Below are 13,809 nucleotides of genomic sequence, written 5' to 3'. Positions count from 1 at the left end.
TTCTAAATGAAGATTTCTCCTGTCCCTCAGAACTTTTTCCAATAATTTTCCCACCACCGAGGTTAGGCTGACTGGCCTGTAATTATGCGGTCTATCCCTCTCTCCCTTTTGAAAGAACGGTAGCACGTTAGCAGTCCTCCAGTGGTCGGGCACCACACCTGTAGCCAGAGAGGATTGTAAAATGATGGTGAGAGCCTGTGCTATTTGGTGTCTTACTTCTCTTAAGAGTGTGGGATAGATTTGATGCGGGCCTGGGTATTTGTCCAGTTTGAAAGATGCTACAGCCCTTAAGACTTGGTGTTTGAGCATGTTTATTTGATGTAATATTTGAATAGAAGGCAATGAAGGGTTGGGCTTGTAGTTTGTTTGTGTGGGAGGCAGAGCAGCAAGAAGAGGTGGAGGGGGGGTGGGGGGTTGCGGGAGGAGTAAAATTTGTAAATGTAAATTGAGTGTTGAATACTTGTATGAATGCGTAGAAGAGAAAAAAATGGGCGACAGCTTTAAGTAAAGAGAAAGCCAGCTAGCATATGCCTACGGCCATACTAGTCTGAATGCGCCCGATCTCGTCTGATCTCGGAAGCTAAGCAGAGTCAGGCCTGGTTAGTACTTGGATGGGAGACTGCCTGGGAATACCGGGTGCAGTAGGCTTTTGCTGCCGCCACAGGCTGCTCAACGTTTTGCACACACACGCGCACACACTGCTCTTAATCAATCAACATCCTTTTTGCTGCTCTCTCTCTCTCTCTCTCTCTCTCGCTTTCCTTTGACCATTTCTTCGCTGCACATTCTCCTGCTGCTACACAAATGCAAGGGGCTCCAGACACAGGGCCGAAATAAGCAGAAGAAGAAAATAAGATAGCCAAAATACACACACTGGCGGAGGGCCACCAGGACACAGCAGCAGAGAGGAGAGACAAGGTGCATAGAAAACTCGGAGGGACAAACAGCAACAGAACAAAGAAGAATGTAGAAAGAGCAGCAGTTAAATTCAGGAAAAAAGCAAAGCCAACTAGCATGCTGTTGAAATGCATGTGTGTTAATGCGAGGAGTGTTACAAATAAGATTGACGAGTTGCAGGCGCAAGTTGCCACATGGGGTTATGCAATAGTAGCCATAACGGAGACCTGGCTTCAAAATGGGCGGAATTGGAAACTAAACAATCCTGGCTACAATGTAATAACATTTGTAGAAGTCGTGTGGGCAGATGTCACATGATCAGGCAGAATCATAGAAATTTACAGCACAGAAGGAGGCCATTCGGCCCATCTTGTCCGTGCCAGCCGACAAAGAGCAATCCACCCAAATCCCACTTTACAGCACTTGGTCCGTAGCCTTGTAGGTTACGGCAGTTCAAGTGCATATCCAAGTACTTTTTAAACGTGATGAGGGTTTCTGCCTCTACCACCCTTTCAGGCAGTGCATTCCAGACCCCCACCATTCACTGGGTGAAAAAATGTCTCCTCAAATTCCCTGTAAACCTCCTACCAATTACTTGAAATCTATTATTGACCCTTCTGCTAAGGGAAATAGGTCCTTCCTATCCACTCTATCTCGGCCCCTCATAATTTTACACACCTCAATTAGGTCTCGCCTCAGCCTCCTGTGTTCCAAAGAAAACAACCCCAGCCTATCCAATCTTTCCTCATAACTAAAATTCCCCAGCCCAGGCAACATCCTCGGAAATCTCCTCTGCACCTTCTCTAGTGCAATCGCATCCTTCTTGTAATGTGGTGACCAGAACTGCACGCGGCACTCTAGCTGCGGCCTAACTAGTGTTTTATACAGTTGAAGCATAACCTCCCCGCTCTTATATTCTACGCCTCGGCTAATAAAGGCAAGTATCCCGTATGCCTGCTTAACCACTTTATCTACCTGTCCTGCTACCTTCAGGGATCTGTGGACATGCACTCCAAGGTCCCGCTGATCCTCTGCATTTCTCAGTGTCCTACCATTTATTGTGTATTCCAACTGAATTCCATTTGCCACTGTTCTGCCCACTAGACGAGTCCATTGATATCTTCCTGCAGTCTACAGCATTCTGTTTCATTATTAACCACACGGCCAATTTTTGTATCATCTGCAAACTTCTTAATCATACTTCCTACATTCAAATCCAAATCATTGATATATACCAGAAAAAGCAAAGGGCCCAGTACTGAGTCGGTGCAGGCTCGATGGGCCGAAATGGCCTCTATCTGCACTGTGGGGTTTCTGTGATTCTGTGAGCCCTGCGGAACCCCACTGGAAACAGCCTTCCGGTCACAAAAACACCCTTCGACCATTACCCTTTGTTTCCTGCCTCTGAGCCAATTTTGGATCCAACTTGCCACTTTGCCTTGGATCCCATGGGCTTTTACTTTCGTGACCAATCTGGCATGCGGGACCTTATCAAAAGCCTTGCTAAAATCCATATAGACTACATCAAAGGCACTACCCTCATCGACCCTCCTTGTTACCTCCTCGAAAAATTGAATTGCGTTAGTCAGACACGACCTTCCGTTAAGAAATCCATGCTGACTGTCCCTGATTAATCCGTGTCTTTCTAAATGAAGATTTCTCCTGTCCCTCAGAACTTTTTCCAATAATTTTCCCACCACCGAGGTTAGGCTGACTGGCCTGTAATTATGCGGTCTATCCCTCTCTCCCTTTTGAAAGAACGGTAGCACGTTAGCAGTCCTCCAGTGGTCGGGCACCACACCTGTAGCCAGAGAGGATTGTAAAATGATGGTGAGAGCCTGTGCTATTTGGTGTCTTACTTCTCTTAAGAGTGTGGGATAGATTTGATGCGGGCCTGGGTATTTGTCCAGTTTGAAAGATGCTACAGCCCTTAAGACTTGGTGTTTGAGCATGTTTATTTGATGTAATATTTGAATAGAAGGCAATGAAGGGTTGGGCTTGTAGTTTGTTTGTGTGGGAGGCAGAGCAGCAAGAAGAGGTGGAGGGGGGGTGGGGGGTTGCGGGAGGAGTAAAATTTGTAAATGTAAATTGAGTGTTGAATACTTGTATGAATGCGTAGAAGAGAAAAAAATGGGCGACAGCTTTAAGTAAAGAGAAAGCCAGCTAGCATATGCCTACGGCCATACTAGTCTGAATGCGCCCGATCTCGTCTGATCTCGGAAGCTAAGCAGAGTCAGGCCTGGTTAGTACTTGGATGGGAGACTGCCTGGGAATACCAGGTGCAGTAGGCTTTTGCTGCCGCCACAGGCTGCTCAACGTTTTGCACACACACGCGCACACACTGCTCTTAATCAATCAACATCCTTTTTGCTGCTCTCTCTCTCTCTCTCTCTCGCTTTCCTTTGACCATTTCTTCGCTGCACATTCTCCTGCTGCTACACAAATGCAAGGGGCTCCAGACACAGGGCCGAAATAAGCAGAAGAAGAAAATAAGATAGCCAAAATACACACACTGGCGGAGGGCCACCAGGACACAGCAGCAGAGAGGAGAGACAAGGTGCATAGAAAACTCGGAGGGACAAACAGCAACAGAACAAAGAAGAATGTAGAAAGAGCAGCAGTTAAATTCAGGAAAAAAGCAAAGCCAACTAGCATGCTGTTGAAATGCATGTGTGTTAATGCGAGGAGTGTTACAAATAAGATTGACGAGTTGCAGGCGCAAGTTGCCACATGGGGTTATGCAATAGTAGCCATAACGGAGACCTGGCTTCAAAATGGGCGGAATTGGAAACTAAACAATCCTGGCTACAATGTAATAACATTTGTAGAAGTCGTGTGGGCAGATGTCACATGATCAGGCAGAATCATAGAAATTTACAGCACAGAAGGAGGCCATTCGGCCCATCTTGTCCGTGCCAGCCGACAAAGAGCAATCCACCCAAATCCCACTTTACAGCACTTGGTCCGTAGCCTTGTAGGTTACGGCAGTTCAAGTGCATATCCAAGTACTTTTTAAACGTGATGAGGGTTTCTGCCTCTACCACCCTTTCAGGCAGTGCATTCCAGACCCCCACCATTCACTGGGTGAAAAAATGTCTCCTCAAATTCCCTGTAAACCTCCTACCAATTACTTGAAATCTATTATTGACCCTTCTGCTAAGGGAAATAGGTCCTTCCTATCCACTCTATCTCGGCCCCTCATAATTTTACACACCTCAATTAGGTCTCGCCTCAGCCTCCTGTGTTCCAAAGAAAACAACCCCAGCCTATCCAATCTTTCCTCATAACTAAAATTCCCCAGCCCAGGCAACATCCTCGGAAATCTCCTCTGCACCTTCTCTAGTGCAATCGCATCCTTCTTGTAATGTGGTGACCAGAACTGCACGCGGCACTCTAGCTGCGGCCTAACTAGTGTTTTATACAGTTGAAGCATAACCTCCCCGCTCTTATATTCTACGCCTCGGCTAATAAAGGCAAGTATCCCGTATGCCTGCTTAACCACTTTATCTACCTGTCCTGCTACCTTCAGGGATCTGTGGACATGCACTCCAAGGTCCCGCTGATCCTCTGCATTTCTCAGTGTCCTACCATTTATTGTGTATTCCAACTGAATTCCATTTGCCACTGTTCTGCCCACTAGACGAGTCCATTGATATCTTCCTGCAGTCTACAGCATTCTGTTTCATTATTAACCACACGGCCAATTTTTGTATCATCTGCAAACTTCTTAATCATACTTCCTACATTCAAATCCAAATCATTGATATATACCAGAAAAAGCAAAGGGCCCAGTACTGAGTCGGTGCAGGCTCGATGGGCCGAAATGGCCTCTATCTGCACTGTGGGGTTTCTGTGATTCTGTGAGCCCTGCGGAACCCCACTGGAAACAGCCTTCCGGTCACAAAAACACCCTTCGACCATTACCCTTTGTTTCCTGCCTCTGAGCCAATTTTGGATCCAACTTGCCACTTTGCCTTGGATCCCATGGGCTTTTACTTTCGTGACCAATCTGGCATGCGGGACCTTATCAAAAGCCTTGCTAAAATCCATATAGACTACATCAAAGGCACTACCCTCATCGACCCTCCTTGTTACCTCCTCGAAAAATTGAATTGCGTTAGCCAGACACGACCTTCCGTTAAGAAATCCATGCTGACTGTCCCTGATTAATCCGTGTCTTTCTAAATGAAGATTTCTCCTGTCCCTCAGAACTTTTTCCAATAATTTTCCCACCACCGAGGTTAGGCTGACTGGCCTGTAATTATGCGGTCTATCCCTCTCTCCCTTTTGAAAGAACGGTAGCACGTTAGCAGTCCTCCAGTGGTCGGGCACCACACCTGTAGCCAGAGAGGATTGTAAAATGATGGTGAGAGCCTGTGCTATTTGGTGTCTTACTTCTCTTAAGAGTGTGGGATAGATTTGATGCGGGCCTGGGTATTTGTCCAGTTTGAAAGATGCTACAGCCCTTAAGACTTGGTGTTTGAGCATGTTTATTTGATGTAATATTTGAATAGAAGGCAATGAAGGGTTGGGCTTGTAGTTTGTTTGTGTGGGAGGCAGAGCAGCAAGAAGAGGTGGAGGGGGGGGTGGGGGGTTGCGGGAGGAGTAAAATTTGTAAATGTAAATTGAGTGTTGAATACTTGTATGAATGCGTAGAAGAGAAAAAAATGGGCGACAGCTTTAAGTAAAGAGAAAGCCAGCTAGCATATGCCTACGGCCATACTAGTCTGAATGCGCCCGATCTCGTCTGATCTCGGAAGCTAAGCAGAGTCAGGCCTGGTTAGTACTTGGATGGGAGACTGCCTGGGAATACCAGGTGCAGTAGGCTTTTGCTGCCGCCACAGGCTGCTCAACGTTTTGCACACACACGCGCACACACTGCTCTTAATCAATCAACATCCTTTTTGCTGCTCTCTCTCTCTCTCTCTCTCTCTCGCTTTCCTTTGACCATTTCTTCGCTGCACATTCTCCTGCTGCTACACAAATGCAAGGGGCTCCAGACACAGGGCCGAAATAAGCAGAAGAAGAAAATAAGATAGCCAAAATACACACACTGGCGGAGGGCCACCAGGACACAGCAGCAGAGAGGAGAGACAAGGTGCATAGAAAACTCGGAGGGACAAACAGCAACAGAACAAAGAAGAATGTAGAAAGAGCAGCAGTTAAATTCAGGAAAAAAGCAAAGCCAACTAGCATGCTGTTGAAATGCATGTGTGTTAATGCGAGGAGCGTTACAAATAAGATTGACGAGTTGCAGGCGCAAGTTGCCACATGGGGTTATGCAATAGTAGCCATAACGGAGACCTGGCTTCAAAATGGGCGGAATTGGAAACTAAACAATCCTGGCTACAATGTAATAACATTTGTAGAAGTCGTGTGGGCAGATGTCACATGATCAGGCAGAATCATAGAAATTTACAGCACAGAAGGAGGCCATTCGGCCCATCTTGTCCGTGCCAGCCGACAAAGAGCAATCCACCCAAATCCCACTTTACAGCACTTGGTCCGTAGCCTTGTAGGTTACGGCAGTTCAAGTGCATATCCAAGTACTTTTTAAACGTGATGAGGGTTTCTGCCTCTACCACCCTTTCAGGCAGTGCATTCCAGACCCCCACCATTCACTGGGTGAAAAAATGTCTCCTCAAATTCCCTGTAAACCTCCTACCAATTACTTGAAATCTATTATTGACCCTTCTGCTAAGGGAAATAGGTCCTTCCTATCCACTCTATCTCGGCCCCTCATAATTTTACACACCTCAATTAGGTCTCGCCTCAGCCTCCTGTGTTCCAAAGAAAACAACCCCAGCCTATCCAATCTTTCCTCATAACTAAAATTCCCCAGCCCAGGCAACATCCTCGGAAATCTCCTCTGCACCTTCTCTAGTGCAATCGCATCCTTCTTGTAATGTGGTGACCAGAACTGCACGCGGCACTCTAGCTGCGGCCTAACTAGTGTTTTATACAGTTGAAGCATAACCTCCCCGCTCTTATATTCTACGCCTCGGCTAATAAAGGCAAGTATCCCGTATGCCTGCTTAACCACTTTATCTACCTGTCCTGCTACCTTCAGGGATCTGTGGACATGCACTCCAAGGTCCCGCTGATCCTCTGCATTTCTCAGTGTCCTACCATTTATTGTGTATTCCAACTGAATTCCATTTGCCACTGTTCTGCCCACTAGACGAGTCCATTGATATCTTCCTGCAGTCTACAGCATTCTGTTTCATTATTAACCACACGGCCAATTTTTGTATCATCTGCAAACTTCTTAATCATACTTCCTACATTCAAATCCAAATCATTGATATATACCAGAAAAAGCAAAGGGCCCAGTACTGAGTCGGTGCAGGCTCGATGGGCCGAAATGGCCTCTATCTGCACTGTGGGGTTTCTGTGATTCTGTGAGCCCTGCGGAACCCCACTGGAAACAGCCTTCCGGTCACAAAAACACCCTTCGACCATTACCCTTTGTTTCCTGCCTCTGAGCCAATTTTGGATCCAACTTGCCACTTTGCCTTGGATCCCATGGGCTTTTACTTTCGTGACCAATCTGGCATGCGGGACCTTATCAAAAGCCTTGCTAAAATCCATATAGACTACATCAAAGGCACTACCCTCATCGACCCTCCTTGTTACCTCCTCGAAAAATTGAATTGCGTTAGTCAGACACGACCTTCCGTTAAGAAATCCATGCTGACTGTCCCTGATTAATCCGTGTCTTTCTAAATGAAGATTTCTCCTGTCCCTCAGAACTTTTTCCAATAATTTTCCCACCACCGAGGTTAGGCTGACTGGCCTGTAATTATGCGGTCTATCCCTCTCTCCCTTTTGAAAGAACGGTAGCACGTTAGCAGTCCTCCAGTGGTCGGGCACCACACCTGTAGCCAGAGAGGATTGTAAAATGATGGTGAGAGCCTGTGCTATTTGGTGTCTTACTTCTCTTAAGAGTGTGGGATAGATTTGATGCGGGCCTGGGTATTTGTCCAGTTTGAAAGATGCTACAGCCCTTAAGACTTGGTGTTTGAGCATGTTTATTTGATGTAATATTTGAATAGAAGGCAATGAAGGGTTGGGCTTGTAGTTTGTTTGTGTGGGAGGCAGAGCAGCAAGAAGAGGTGGAGGGGGGGTGGGGGGTTGCGGGAGGAGTAAAATTTGTAAATGTAAATTGAGTGTTGAATACTTGTATGAATGCGTAGAAGAGAAAAAAATGGGCGACAGCTTTAAGTAAAGAGAAAGCCAGCTAGCATATGCCTACGGCCATACTAGTCTGAATGCGCCCGATCTCGTCTGATCTCGGAAGCTAAGCAGAGTTAGGCCTGGTTAGTACTTGGATGGGAGACTGCCTGGGAATACCGGGTGCAGTAGGCTTTTGCTGCCGCCACAGGCTGCTCAACGTTTTGCACACACACGCGCACACACTGCTCTTAATCAATCAACATCCTTTTTGCTGCTCTCTCTCTCTCTCTCTCTCTCTCGCTTTCCTTTGACCATTTCTTCGCTGCACATTCTCCTGCTGCTACACAAATGCAAGGGGCTCCAGACACAGGGCCGAAATAAGCAGAAGAAGAAAATAAGATAGCCAAAATACACACACTGGCGGAGGGCCACCAGGACACAGCAGCAGAGAGGAGAGACAAGGTGCATAGAAAACTCGGAGGGACAAACAGCAACAGAACAAAGAAGAATGTAGAAAGAGCAGCAGTTAAATTCAGGAAAAAAGCAAAGCCAACTAGCATGCTGTTGAAATGCATGTGTGTTAATGCGAGGAGTGTTACAAATAAGATTGACGAGTTGCAGGCGCAAGTTGCCACATGGGGTTATGCAATAGTAGCCATAACGGAGACCTGGCTTCAAAATGGGCGGAATTGGAAACTAAACAATCCTGGCTACAATGTAATAACATTTGTAGAAGTCGTGTGGGCAGATGTCACATGATCAGGCAGAATCATAGAAATTTACAGCACAGAAGGAGGCCATTCGGCCCATCTTGTCCGTGCCAGCCGACAAAGAGCAATCCACCCAAATCCCACTTTACAGCACTTGGTCCGTAGCCTTGTAGGTTACGGCAGTTCAAGTGCATATCCAAGTACTTTTTAAACGTGATGAGGGTTTCTGCCTCTACCACCCTTTCAGGCAGTGCATTCCAGACCCCCACCATTCACTGGGTGAAAAAATGTCTCCTCAAATTCCCTGTAAACCTCCTACCAATTACTTGAAATCTATTATTGACCCTTCTGCTAAGGGAAATAGGTCCTTCCTATCCACTCTATCTCGGCCCCTCATAATTTTACACACCTCAATTAGGTCTCGCCTCAGCCTCCTGTATTCCAAAGAAAACAACCCCAGCCTATCCAATCTTTCCTCATAGCTAAAATTCCCCAGCCCAGGCAACATCCTCGGAAATCTCCTCTGCACCTTCTCCAGTGCAATCGCATCCTTCTTGTAATGTGGTGACCAGAACTGCACGCGGCACTCTAGCTGCGGCCTAACTAGTGTTTTATACAGTTGAAGCATAACCTCCCCGCTCTTATATTCTACGCCTCGGCTAATAAAGGCAAGTATCCCGTATGCCTGCTTAACCACTTTATCTACCTGTCCTGCTACCTTCAGGGATCTGTGGACATGCACTCCAAGGTCCCGCTGATCCTCTGCATTTCTCAGTGTCCTACCATTTATTGTGTATTCCAACTGAATTCCATTTGCCACTGTTCTGCCCACTAGACGAGTCCATTGATATCTTCCTGCAGTCTACAGCATTCTGTTTCATTATTAACCACACGGCCAATTTTTGTATCATCTGCAAACTTCTTAATCATACTTCCTACATTCAAATCCAAATCATTGATATATACCAGAAAAAGCAAAGGGCCCAGTACTGAGTCGGTGCAGGCTCGATGGGCCGAAATGGCCTCTATCTGCACTGTGGGGTTTCTGTGATTCTGTGAGCCCTGCGGAACCCCACTGGAAACAGCCTTCCGGTCACAAAAACACCCTTCGACCATTACCCTTTGTTTCCTGCCTCTGAGCCAATTTTGGATCCAACTTGCCACTTTGCCTTGGATCCCATGGGCTTTTACTTTCGTGACCAATCTGGCATGCGGGACCTTATCAAAAGCCTTGCTAAAATCCATATAGACTACATCAAAGGCACTACCCTCATCGACCCTCCTTGTTACCTCCTCGAAAAATTGAATTGCGTTAGTCAGACACGACCTTCCGTTAAGAAATCCATGCTGACTGTCCCTGATTAATCCGTGTCTTTCTAAATGAAGATTTCTCCTGTCCCTCAGAACTTTTTCCAATAATTTTCCCACCACCGAGGTTAGGCTGACTGGCCTGTAATTATGCGGTCTATCCCTCTCTCCCTTTTGAAAGAACGGTAGCACGTTAGCAGTCCTCCAGTGGTCGGGCACCACACCTGTAGCCAGAGAGGATTGTAAAATGATGGTGAGAGCCTGTGCTATTTGGTGTCTTACATCTCTTAAGAGTGTGGGATAGATTTGATGCGGGCCTGGGTATTTGTCCAGTTTGAAAGATGCTACAGCCCTTAAGACTTGGTGTTTGAGCATGTTTATTTGATGTAATATTTGAATAGAAGGCAATGAAGGGTTGGGCTTGTAGTTTGTTTGTGTGGGAGGCAGAGCAGCAAGAAGAGGTGGAGGGGGGGTGGGGGGTTGCGGGAGGAGTAAAATTTGTAAATGTAAATTGAGTGTTGAATACTTGTATGAATGCGTAGAAGAGAAAAAAATGGGCGACAGCTTTAAGTAAAGAGAAAGCCAGCTAGCATATGCCTACGGCCATACTAGTCTGAATGCGCCCGATCTCGTCTGATCTCAGAAGCTAAGCAGAGTCAGGCCTGGTTAGTACTTGGATGGGAGACTGCCTGGGAATACCGGGTGCAGTAGGCTTTTGCTGCCGCCACAGGCTGCTCAACGTTTTGCACACACACGCGCACACACTGCTCTTAATCAATCAACATCCTTTTTGCTGCTCTCTCTCTCTCTCTCTCTCTCTCTCGCTTTCCTTTGACCATTTCTTCGCTGCACATTCTCCTGCTGCTACACAAATGCAAGGGGCTCCAGACACAGGGCCGAAATAAGCAGAAGAAGAAAATAAGATAGCCAAAATACACACACTGGCGGAGGGCCACCAGGACACAGCAGCAGAGAGGAGAGACAAGGTGCATAGAAAACTCGGAGGGACAAACAGCAACAGAACAAAGAAGAATGTAGAAAGAGCAGCAGTTAAATTCAGGAAAAAAGCAAAGCCAACTAGCATGCTGTTGAAATGCATGTGTGTTAATGCGAGGAGCGTTACAAATAAGATTGACGAGTTGCAGGCGCAAGTTGCCACATGGGGTTATGCAATAGTAGCTATAACGGAGACCTGGCTTCAAAATGGGCGGAATTGGAAACTAAACAATCCTGGCTACAATGTAATAACATTTGTAGAAGTCGTGTGGGCAGATGTCACATGATCAGGCAGAATCATAGAAATTTACAGCACAGAAGGAGGCCATTCGGCCCATCTTGTCCGTGCCAGCCGACAAAGAGCAATCCACCCAAATCCCACTTTACAGCACTTGGTCCGTAGCCTTGTAGGTTACGGCAGTTCAAGTGCATATCCAAGTACTTTTTAAACGTGATGAGGGTTTCTGCCTCTACCACCCTTTCAGGCAGTGCATTCCAGACCCCCACCATTCACTGGGTGAAAAAATGTCTCCTCAAATTCCCTGTAAACCTCCTACCAATTACTTGAAATCTATTATTGACCCTTCTGCTAAGGGAAATAGGTCCTTCCTATCCACTCTATCTCGGCCCCTCATAATTTTACACACCTCAATTAGGTCTCGCCTCAGCCTCCTGTGTTCCAAAGAAAACAACCCCAGCCTATCCAATCTTTCCTCATAACTAAAATTCCCCAGCCCAGGCAACATCCTCGGAAATCTCCTCTGCACCTTCTCTAGTGCAATCGCATCCTTCTTGTAATGTGGTGACCAGAACTGCACGCGGCACTCTAGCTGCGGCCTAACTAGTGTTTTATACAGTTGAAGCATAACCTCCCCGCTCTTATATTCTACGCCTCGGCTAATAAAGGCAAGTATCCCGTATGCCTGCTTAACCACTTTATCTACCTGTCCTGCTACCTTCAGGGATCTGTGGACATGCACTCCAAGGTCCCGCTGATCCTCTGCATTTCTCAGTGTCCTACCATTTATTGTGTATTCCAACTGAATTCCATTTGCCACTGTTCTGCCCACTAGACGAGTCCATTGATATCTTCCTGCAGTCTACAGCATTCTGTTTCATTATTAACCACACGGCCAATTTTTGTATCATCTGCAAACTTCTTAATCATACTTCCTACATTCAAATCCAAATCATTGATATATACCAGAAAAAGCAAAGGGCCCAGTACTGAGTCGGTGCAGGCTCGATGGGCCGAAATGGCCTCTATCTGCACTGTGGGGTTTCTGTGATTCTGTGAGCCCTGCGGAACCCCACTGGAAACAGCCTTCCGGTCACAAAAACACCCTTCGACCATTACCCTTTGTTTCCTGCCTCTGAGCCAATTTTGGATCCAACTTGCCACTTTGCCTTGGATCCCATGGGCTTTTACTTTCGTGACCAATCTGGCATGCGGGACCTTATCAAAAGCCTTGCTAAAATCCATATAGACTACATCAAAGGCACTACCCTCATCGACCCTCCTTGTTACCTCCTCGAAAAATTGAATTGCGTTAGTCAGACACGACCTTCCGTTAAGAAATCCATGCTGACTGTCCCTGATTAATCCGTGTCTTTCTAAATGAAGATTTCTCCTGTCCCTCAGAACTTTTTCCAATAATTTTCCCACCACCGAGGTTAGGCTGACTGGCCTGTAATTATGCGGTCTATCCCTCTCTCCCTTTTGAAAGAACGGTAGCACGTTAGCAGTCCTCCAGTGGTCGGGCACCACACCTGTAGCCAGAGAGGATTGTAAAATGATGGTGAGAGCCTGTGCTATTTGGTGTCTTACTTCTCTTAAGAGTGTGGGATAGATTTGATGCGGGCCTGGGTATTTGTCCAGTTTGAAAGATGCTACAGCCCTTAAGACTTGGTGTTTGAGCATGTTTATTTGATGTAATATTTGAATAGAAGGCAATGAAGGGTTGGGCTTGTAGTTTGTTTGTGTGGGAGGCAGAGCAGCAAGAAGAGGTGGAGGGGGGGTGGGGGTTGCGGGAGGAGTAAAATTTGTAAATGTAAATTGAGTGTTGAATACTTGTATGAATGCGTAGAAGAGAAAAAAATGGGCGACAGCTTTAAGTAAAGAGAAAGCCAGCCAGCATATGCCTACGGCCATACTAGTCTGAATGTGCCCGATCTCGTCTGATCTCGGAAGCTAAGCAGAGTCAGGCCTGGTTAGTACTTGGATGGGAGACCGCCTGGGAATACCGGGTGCAGTAGGCTTTTGCTGCCGCCACAGGCTGCTCAACATTTTGCACACACACGCGCACACACTGCTCTTAATCAATCAACATCCTTTTTGCTGCTCTCTCTCTCTCTCTCTCTCGCTTTCCTTTGACCATTTCTTCGCTGCACATTCTCCTGCTGCTACACAAATGCAAGGGGCTCCAGACACAGGGCCGAAATAAGCAGAAGAAGAAAATAAGATAGCCAAAATACACACACTGGCGGAGGGCCACCAGGACACAGCAGCAGAGAGGAGAGACAAGGTGCATAGAAAACTCGGAGGGACAAACAGCAACAGAACAAAGAAGAATGTAGAAAGAGCAGCAGTTAAATTCAGGAAAAAAGCAAAGCCAACTAGCATGCTGTTGAAATGCATGTGTGTTAATGCGAGGAGTGTTACAAATAAGATTGACGAGTTGCAGGCGCAAGTTGCCACATGGGGTTATGCAATAGTAGCCAT

General features: G+C 46.5%; 5 non-coding genes and 1 pseudogene across 5 annotated transcripts; all 6 read left to right on the top strand.

Annotated features, from left to right (window-relative positions):
- The first annotated feature begins 529 nt into the window (after positions 1 to 529).
- Positions 530 to 648, top strand: LOC147104023 (5S ribosomal RNA). The gene has a single exon (XR_015072808.1). It is a non-coding gene; the product is annotated as a 5S ribosomal RNA (ribosomal RNA).
- A 2,421-nt stretch (positions 649 to 3,069) lies between these two features.
- Positions 3,070 to 3,188, top strand: LOC147104022 (5S ribosomal RNA). The gene has a single exon (XR_015072701.1). It is a non-coding gene; the product is annotated as a 5S ribosomal RNA (ribosomal RNA).
- Positions 3,189 to 5,606: 2,418 nt separating this feature from the next.
- On the top strand, positions 5,607 to 5,725 carry LOC147104021 (5S ribosomal RNA). The gene has a single exon (XR_015072700.1). It is a non-coding gene; the product is annotated as a 5S ribosomal RNA (ribosomal RNA).
- Positions 5,726 to 8,146: 2,421 nt separating this feature from the next.
- Positions 8,147 to 8,265, top strand: LOC147104020 (5S ribosomal RNA). The gene has a single exon (XR_015072741.1). It is a non-coding gene; the product is annotated as a 5S ribosomal RNA (ribosomal RNA).
- Positions 8,266 to 10,686: 2,421 nt separating this feature from the next.
- On the top strand, positions 10,687 to 10,805 carry LOC147104019 (5S ribosomal RNA; annotated as a pseudogene).
- Positions 10,806 to 13,227: 2,422 nt separating this feature from the next.
- Positions 13,228 to 13,346, top strand: LOC147104018 (5S ribosomal RNA). The gene has a single exon (XR_015072760.1). It is a non-coding gene; the product is annotated as a 5S ribosomal RNA (ribosomal RNA).
- Positions 13,347 to 13,809: the final 463 nt, after the last annotated feature.

Source organism: Somniosus microcephalus, chromosome 19 (genome assembly GCF_052327205.1).
Source record: "Somniosus microcephalus isolate GS21.2 chromosome 19, FLI_Smic_1.0, whole genome shotgun sequence".
Lineage (NCBI taxonomy): Eukaryota > Metazoa > Chordata > Chondrichthyes > Squaliformes > Somniosidae > Somniosus > Somniosus microcephalus.
Note: the sequence above shows the minus strand (reverse complement) of the source record. Positions and strands in the feature narration are given on the sequence as shown.